Below are 9,799 nucleotides of genomic sequence, written 5' to 3'. Positions count from 1 at the left end.
CCAGTGAGCACACATACCCTATAGCAAAAAATCTGTTAAAAAAAAAGATGACTGTTTTTTCCTTCATTCTGTTTCCATTTTAATGGAAGAAATTGTTCTTGTTTGGTCATGCCAAAGACTTTGGACATTTAGTACATACCAGTTAGTGTCTTTGACACTAAACACTTTGATGCCAACATAAGTCAAGGTAGAATTCTGTAATTATACCACAATCCTGTCTCAGATGTAATCACCATTTGCTTTATTCATGTATGTATCTCCCATGATATTCACCCCACCTATTCAGTCCAGTTTCGTTGCATTTTATTGGATAATATATAAATGAATCTTCTGGAACTTCTCTAGGAATGATCCTCCCTCAGTTTTCTCTTCTGTGGCCCTAAGTGTTGTAAGACCTACTCTCTCCCTCAGCTAAGACTTGGCTATACCTTGTAAGTATTGGGTTGTGGGAAAAGTCGTGACGCATTTTTCTATTTTTTTCTATACCCAAGTGTGTCATGACTTTTCTGATGACCCAGTAAAAGAATGTAGAGAAGACGTCAGACTTTGCTACCAGGGTGAATTAAGAATCTCAGGGGTTTTATTATCCTGAAAATGTACTTAGGTTGAAGGTTGTCAAAGAAAACCTTCTTAGGTAGATATGAGGTACAAGGGGAGGAAACATTTGACAAGATGGAAAAATGTAAAGTTCTCTGTTGAAAAAATATATATACAATATACATCTTAAAAATTAAAAAAAAAAAAGAAAGAAAACCTTCTTAGCAATATAAAAAGACAGCGTGGATGAGTCCATTACGGGGGATTCTTTGGGTGAAGATTGTAATCTTCTTGATGGCAGTAGCATTGTGTGAAGCATCTTAGATTCTCCTCTAGGGCTTCATATAGTTCTTTGATTAAATAATAGCAAAAGGAGAAGGAGGAAAAGGAACTAACACTAATGCTTATAGATGTCAGACATTGTTCTGAGCACTTTGGGTATTTTAAATGATTTCACTTTCAAAACCACTCTGTAAGATGGTTACTATTATTATTCCCATTTTACAGATGGGAAAACCGAAATGCCAAGGCGTTAAGTAACTTGCCAAAGGTCACCCAGTTACTATGTGGTAGACCTGGCTCCCAAACACTACCAGCATACTTTGGAGTCCATGACAGATGTTCAGTAAATACTTACTGACTAGTTACTTCTATTTTTATCTTGTTTCTGTTACATGTCATTTAAAGTTTTCTCTGAAAGAAAAGTAAAAAAATTCCTTAATACTACACAGCTATCGAGTGGGAAAAATGGAACTCGAATTATTATAAGGCTACCCCCAGAGACAGCCTTATGACAATCCACTAAAGTTTGAGATTGCTCTGTTAGATTTTTTTTTCCACCTTTTTAATGACTGAAACATAAAACATCTAAAACCGCAGCTTCTGGAAGAACCACTTATTCTTGCCTGTCTTGTACCTCTCTTCAAACTTGACCTTTGCCTCCCGCCGGGCCTTGCGTTTAAGAGCAGTATTTCTGAAGACATCCTTGTTGACCACAGTTTTGTCCAAGGGAATATCCACAGAGTACCTTGTGGGCATGAGGTGATTGTAGTTATAAACCTTCACTAAAGACTTGATCTCTGACCTCTTGGCGATTTTCTTCTTGCCCATGGCAGCTGTCACTTTGCGGGGATAGCGGTCAATTGCAGCCACAAGAGCGTGGCTATAGGGGCGATCTGAGGTGCCATCATCAATGTTCTTCACGGTGACAGCTTTGTGTCCGGAGTAGCGTCTGACCAGCGCCAGCACCACTTTCCTGGGTTTCATGAACTTGCCCATTTCGACAGCAACCACCAGGGCCTACGGAAAGTTTGCTCTGTTAGATTTTGAAGTTTGAGGCTACCATTGCTAATGTATCTTATGGGGGTGGGTAAGAAATAAGGCCATAAAAAATCATTTAGGACAAATAATTTGGAGTTTGAAAATCAGCAAAAAATGGGAAAATATGTTCGAAGTGTTAAGGGAAAAGCAATTTCAAACAAGAATATTGTACCCAGCAAGATTATCCTTCATATGGAAAGAAAAGACAAGAACATCCTCAAGTAAACAAAATCTGAAAGAATTTACCAACACCAGACCAGATCTCAAAGAAGTTCTCAAGGAAGTGCTATACCAGGAAAATTAAATATAGACACACAGAAATAAGACTTCAAAAACTAAGAAAATGGCCAACTTAATCATAGGGACAAGTCTGGAACTGAATATTATATCCGAGAACTTAGTTGGGAAGATTGAACCACAACAGAAGATAGATTAAGTACATGAGACTGAACTGGTGAAATAGCATTTTATGACTTTTGACTAAAACATTACTGATTTTCTTCTAGGCTTTGTTTTCCCATTCTAAGGATTTTTGTCCTGTCTTGAGCTGCTGATGGGTTCGTGTACCTACTATTTGAACAGAATCCTACTCTGTTTCCTGGCTTTAAGTTTTAAGCAAAGTTCCTTAGCATTTCTCTGATTTATTAAAGCTAAAACTGCTTTTCTTGAAATTAAAAAAAATTTAAAAACTACCTACTGAATGACTGTAGTAATCTATATAGCACCAACTAGGTGCTACTTTAGAGTATTTTCATTCTTCTCAGAGTTTCACACCAAAAGTCAGACATGTATTCACAGATATGTATATACCAGCTGAACTTGCTATTGGAAGTAGTTAGATTATTTAAGAAATTTTGTGAACCAATAGAAGGTGGGGGAAAAAGGGAATGGAAAACAACTGTAGACACCTGAGATGGTGTGGGAGGAGGGGGGGAAATGGCAAAGAAGTGGCTTAATAATACATGTTATCATCAATAATTTTCCATTTCTAGTTATACATATATATATATATATATATATATATATATGTATAACTAGAAATGGAAAATTATTGATGATAACATGTATTATTAAGCCACTACACAGTATAATCTGGATGGGAAATCACATTTTGTATGCTGTGACGATGCTCAGGGAATGAATGTTAATTAATTAATGTTTAATTTACATTAAAAATGTTTCAGGAAAAGAAAAAACAGCAAAGAAAGATTCAGAGGGTAAGAATACAGATAGCTCTCAAACACCATAAAAGAAGGCTTGCTCTCTGCCGCTATTTGCACCATCGTCAGTAAAACACTCCTGAGTTATTGGCAAATACTATTTTTCATATAATTATTTATTTTGAAATTCTATTACTATCATTTTTTTAATTTGATCTGACAGAGACAGAGAGAAAGGGAACGCATGAAAGCAAGCCACTAGGTCCAGCACCTGAACCGCGGTCAGCCATGTGTGAATCCAGCACCTCTAAGCACTATACCACCTGCCAGCACCAGCAAATACTATTTTTAACATAACAGTTCTGATGAGGAGACATAAGACAGGTGTGTTCTTACATCGTTTCTTTTTACCTACCTACCTCCTTTTTTGGATGTGGATGCTAAGCACTGCCGTTGTTGGCATCCTATCGATTTTTCTCTTCAGTGTTACATTACTTGTGATCTCTGTGACTCCTTCTGGGTGAAGGCCCTTGGCGGTCCCAACATACCGCTAGTCATTACAGTAATTATGGTCTTTTGGTTGCTAATGTTAAGCCACATAGCCTCTATTACTTCAGGGCCCTGCCATCCCTTTGGATATTAATATGTGCAACTCTGAGCCCAGCTGTTCTCCCATCAATTCTGGCCTGCTATGGAGTACCCCCACTGAACTGTTGTTCTCTCACTCATATGTTCCAATGGCCTGGGTAAATGGTGTGTCCCCCGGGCTAGCCAAGGATCAGAGTTCTCGGGGCAGGGGCTTCTAACATTGTATTAAATATCCACTCAAGCATGCCTACTTACCTTAGCCTCTAATGAATTTTTTAGAATTCATTCCTCAAGCATCTGTCTGGGCAACTCAGGTATTTCCACTTTCCTCAGTGTTGGCCATGGCTTTGCCAGGTTTCTAAGAGCTACCCCAGTAGTGAATTTGCCCCACCGTGAGGCCTTCCATACTTGTCTAAGCTCCTTGAATGCCTATATGTTTGAAATTGTTTGTGGAGTTTAATGCTGGGTAAGATCTTTAATGATGTGAGCCTAATAACAATCCAATGAGTTGTGATTACATATACATACGTGTAAAAATATGAAATGGAATATATTAATACTAATTAGATATTAATAATATAAATGAATTTTTAAATTTTATTTTATTAGATTTTTGTCATAGGGTGCATGTACTCACTAGAGAGCAGGAGAGAGAGGGGGAAAGTGAGAAATCATTCTCCAGGAGAAATGGCCATGTCACAATTCTTCCTCCTTCATTCTCCACTTGGAATTTTGGGCATGCACACATACATGCCTACAATGTTTTTCAAGCCACCAGGTCCAGGACTCAAATCCTGGTGGTCATGTGAAATCCAACGCCTTAACCACCACACTACCTGCTGGCCCCTGAAGTTTTCTTTTCTTTTCTTTTCTTTTTTTTTATGTAATAGTATTACTGTTGTTTAGTTATTTATTTAAATTTGCTATAGGGTGTGTATGTGCTTGCCAGAGACAGAATTATTGAAACGTGAGAGAGCACTTTTTCCTCCTCCTTCCTCTCCTTCCTTCCCTCCCCCTCCCACAGAAGAGATGACCACACTGCAATTCCTTCTCCTCCATTCTCCTCTTGGGATTTTGAGCACACATGCACACATGCCCAGCATATGTTTCAAGCCACCAGGTCCAAGAGTTAAAACAGGCAGTCAGCCATGCAGGATCCAGCCACCTTAACCACCATACCTGGTGGTGGCTAGCCCAGGTATTGCTTTGGTTTAAAATATATTGTCTGTGGGGACTAGCAGATGGTATTGCAGTTACATTGCTGGACTTCCACATGGCTGACCACGGTTTGAGTCCCAGATCTGGTGGCTTGAAAGTCATGTTGGGCACATGTGTGTCCATGCTCAAGATTCCAGTAGGAGAAGGGATTGTGGCATGGCCATCCTTCCTGGGGGGTTATTTCTCACTTTCCCTCTCACTGTCTCTGTCTCTTTTACTCTCTGGTGAGCATGTGCACACTAAGGCAAAAAAAAACCTCTCAAAAGAAATTGGAATTATTTAATAATAAAGTGCTTTTGGGAGGCCAGTATGTGGTATGGTGGTTAAGGTGCTGGACTCCCACATGGCTGATCATGATTCAAGTTCTGTACATGGTGGCTTGCTTGATCATTTTCTCTCTCTGTGTGTCTCTCTCCAGTGAAATTAAAAGTAAGTGAATAAATAAATAAATACAATTAAATCTTTTTAAATGTATAATAAGGTGCTTTTTAAAACACTAAAAAATCAAATTTGAAGCAAATAATAAAGATATCCAAAAATGCCACAAGGATGAATATCTTTTATACAAAGTACTCTAACAAGCATATATGAAACTATAAGCCTACAGAAAAAGTTCAGAGTTAATAACCAAAATGTTTCAGAAGGCCTTCCTACAGAAAAAGTTCAGAGTTAATAACCAAACTGGTTCAGAAGGCCCAGTTGTAGTAGCTTTTACTGCTTGATGCTACTATTCAACAGAGGTCACAGAGAGCCCAGAGTTTGACTCCCAACCCCCTAAATGTCAGGTACAGGCCTTATCTCTGTCTCTCTGGTGTGTGCATGTGCCCTACAGCAAGATTCTGTCTTAAAAAAAAAAAATGTTGGTAAAAGAAAAAAAAATTAAACAACAATAATGGAAAGTAACTTTCTACATTCCCTACTCAGTGAAATACATATTAGCATGGTAATATGTTAATTCTTTCTACAAAATTAGCACAGCAGAAAAAGTTATTGAAAGAAAGTACTTGAGAGGGTACAGAAAAATGGAGATGCTAAATGGGTAGTCTAAAATGTTCATCTTTCTGGGTACCATTTTTGCAACATATTTATTAATAGTCTTAAAACTCTACCCAGGAGACCAGCAGATGGCATAATAGTTACATTGCTGGACTCCCACATGGCCAACCTCGGTTCAAGTCCTGGATCTCGTAGCTTGAAACTCATGCTGGGTGCAAGTGCATGCATGCTCAAGATCCCGAGAGGAGAGTAGAGGAGAAGGGATTGTGACATGGCATGGCCATCCCCCCTCAAGGGATGACTTCTCACTTTCTGTCTCTCTTTCTCTCAGAAGTACATGTGCCCTATAGCAAAAATCTCTCTTAAAAAAAAAAAAAAAAAAAAACTTTACCCTTGACCCAAAATCCAACATTGACAGGTTATCCTAGGATCGGAAAGTAAACATAGATATGTGTGAACATTTAGGTACAAATATGTGCAGTGTTGTTGTTTATAATAGCAATATTTAAAAAAAATACAATAATTTAGTATAATAGAAAGAAAGGGACCAGATGATGATGTGTTTGTTAAGGTGGCTAGATCCCACATGGTCGACTGTGTGGTTCTGGAACCAGCAGCCTGAAGAACATGACAAGCATATGGGCCTCATGCTCAACATACCAAAAGAAGAAATGGAAGAAAAGGAATTGCAGCATGGCCATCTCTTGGCGGGTGCTTTCTCACTTTTCCTCTCAGTCTCTCTAGTGAGCACATGTGCCCTACAGCAAAAAAAAGTGTTTTAATATAAAAAAAAATAGAAAGAAAGGCAGGAAAACAGGCAGGCAGAAGTGAATGAAAGAGGTGGAAGGGAGGGTTGAATATCCAACAACAGAAAAATGTTTAATAAATTATGATATTCTGTAAAAATACAAACACATCATTATTTGGCCATTATGTGAGATTATATAGTAACAAGGAAAGATATCTACAATAATTAGGTGAAGAAAACAAACTGAAAAAGAGTACTAAAAAATTTCTCAAATATGTGTATTTGTATAGATCTAGGAAAGCACAAAAAATGGACTAGAAAGATAAGCACTAAACATTAAACAGTGATTAAATGCCATGGAGGGGGATGGCTTATGAATGAATGACTTTAATTTTCTTCTTTCTGTGTATCTATATTTCTTAAACGTTCTGTAATGAACCTGTATTACTTTTATAAAATTTTTAAAAAATCTGTTGAATCACTAATCTGTTCGTAGGAATAGTTTCCTAAGATAATCAGAGATGGGCTCAAAGGTTTGTTCAAATGATCACTGTGGCATTACTTGTAATTAAACTGTAAATAATCCAATTATCCCCCGCAAGATGATTAAATTATGACACAGAATTTTTTTGAGATTCCCATATCCCTAGGAAAAGGGTGATTGTCCTCATGGTAACAAGTACCTCTATATCAGATTTTTTTGAAAAATAATTATTTATTTAATTTTTTATTTATTCACTTTTTTTTTTTTTTAATTTGACCAGAGAGAGTAAACCACCAGGTCCGGGACTTGAACCGTGGTCAGCTACATGGGAGTGTCCAGCGCCTTAACCACCATGCCACCTGCTGGTCCCAATCAGATTTTAAGCTCTTTTTATCAATCAATGCAACTTGCTTCAGTGAACTCTTTTTTTTTTTTTTTTTTTTTTTGGCAAACCAACATATCAGTGACAGTCTCTTATGTCTGAAAGTCAGCCAGTCAGAATTGGAGTTCATCCAATAACTGGGCTTCTGAATACCAAACAATCAACGACAGTCTCACTGGGGTAACCACATTTGTAAGTTGATGTCAATTTATGTATGTCCCTGAAAATCTGCCAGTCCCTAAACTCCACTGTCCCTCAAATCCTATATATCATCAGTCTTTTCAGCTCAGCAAACTGACTGATCAGCTTAGTTCTCCCTTACCATAGTAAACAGTAACTTCATCTGTGTGTTGTGTGGTATTCTTTTTTTTTAGAGGCATTTGCCACAGGGTATATGTGCTTGCCAGACAGAGAAAGACAGAAACAGTGAGAGGAAAGTGAAAAATCACTCCCCCAGGAGGGATGGCAACACCACAGTCCCTTCTCTTTCATTTTCCTCCCAGGAGAGAATGGGCACACACACACACACACACACACACACACACACACACACATGCCCAGCATGAGTTTAAGTCACTGGGTCCAGGACTCAAACTATGGTTGGCTATGTGGGAGTCCCGTGATGTAACTGCTATGCCATCTGCTGGCCCTGTATGGTATTTGATGTGTGCCCTTTACTTAAAGGAAGCCATAAATTCAGGTGTGTCTGTGAAGATACACACACATGCACAAGCATATGAAATATCATGAATTCACTGAAAACTGAACTTTCAAAAAACCATACAACGACAAGAAAAAGTGTTAAAACTACAACATGTAAAAAAGCTGAATGTAAAATCGTGTATCATGTGATCTTAATGTGTGTGTGTATGTGCATGTGTGTGTGTGAGAGAGAGAGAGGGAAGAAAGTATAGCAGAGTGTTAAAAAATATATTTGGGTTGTGAGACTATGGCTGATTTTTGTCTCCTTTATTTTTTTTTCTCAAGTTTACAAAAACATTTTCAGTGACCATAAAGCATTTTTATAATAAAGGGGAAATTTTTCTTTAAAAAATCTTGGGTAGCATTATAACACCAGACCAGTTAAATTTTTTTTAAGTTCTGTTTTTATTTTATTCATGAAGGAGAGCATATCCACACATAATAGAGACAGGGAGAAGAGCACCTTCGACAGGGTCTTCTTATACTACAATTCCCTTTCCCCAGACCTCCAGCTTCTCAGGATGCGGGGCACATGCACAAGCACCCGTCATATTTTCAAGCCAATCTGGGAATCTGAACTGCAATCAGCCACATGACTTTCAGCGCTGCAATTCAGTTTGCTACTGACTATACCACCAGAGTAGGCCTAAACCAGTTAATTTTACATGCCATCTGGAGGACCAGCAGATGGCATAATGTTTATGTTGCTGGACTCCTGTGTAGTCAACAGTAGTTCAAGTCCCAAACCTGGCAACTTAAAACTCAAGTGTGCCCAAAATCCCAAGAGGAGAATGGAGAAGGGATTGTGGCATGGCCTTCCCCCTGGAAGGGTGATTTCTCACTTTCTCTGTCTCTCTGCTGAGCACAAGTGCCCTATAGCAAAAATCTCTCTCCAAAATAAAAAAAAATTAAATTCCATCTGAAAACCTTAGGGCTTTCTAATGAGTCTTTCTTATAAGGTTATTTTATGAATCCAAAGGCTTCCATTTAACAAATATGCAGTAGGTGCCTTTGTGGCCAAACACCGAATTAGGCACTTATGTACCAAGAAAGTAGGTCTACTTTAATGATGTAACACTTCCGTGAAAACTAAGTAGAAAAGAGCATTTACATAAATTCAATTGAACATATAAAACTGTTCCCTTCCTTTCAAACACGTTCAACTTCTTATCATCAGTGGGGTCCATAAATGTAGCGAGTAAAGGCAAGAAATGAAGTCTAAGTGCCTGTTAGGCAAACCCATGATCTATGAAAGCAATGACCTATGAAATGTGTGTCAGGAAAAAACAGAGCTGCCTGTACTGGGTGTTAGGGAAAATACATTGTAATTTCTCCTACTATCTTTTTCTTTATTTTGGAGAGAATGAGCTTGAGCTTCTCTTTCTCATAATGAAGATTGTGTCAACGTCCTAATTGTATTTAATTAAGCCATATTTCTAGTTCTGAGGATGAGGAAAGATGCACTGGAGCCTGCTGTTTCTCATTTCCTAATTCATGCGAGCAGCTCTTAAACGGGAAGAAATGATGATTGAATATTGTGAACAGGCACAATAGTTAATCTCGTGTGAATAGGCAGTAGGAGTGGAATGTGTTTGTCTTGGGTTTGTTAGAAAGGTTTTCATGATCAAACACTGAAGAGGATTTTCCCCATTTTCTTCCTGCTG

At 38.1% G+C, this 9,799-nt stretch overlaps 1 pseudogene; it reads right to left on the bottom strand.

Annotated features, from left to right (window-relative positions):
* Positions 1–1,364: 1,364 nt before the first annotated feature.
* Positions 1,365–1,891, bottom strand: LOC102494756 (60S ribosomal protein L27 pseudogene; annotated as a pseudogene).
* Between the last annotated feature and the right edge of the window lie 7,908 nt (positions 1,892–9,799).

This window comes from Tupaia chinensis, unplaced genomic scaffold (assembly GCF_000334495.1).
Source record: "Tupaia chinensis unplaced genomic scaffold, TupChi_1.0 Scaffold143797_1, whole genome shotgun sequence".
Lineage (NCBI taxonomy): Eukaryota > Metazoa > Chordata > Mammalia > Scandentia > Tupaiidae > Tupaia > Tupaia belangeri.
The sequence above is the reverse complement of the archived record's forward strand: the minus strand, read 5'-3'. Positions and strand labels throughout refer to the sequence as shown.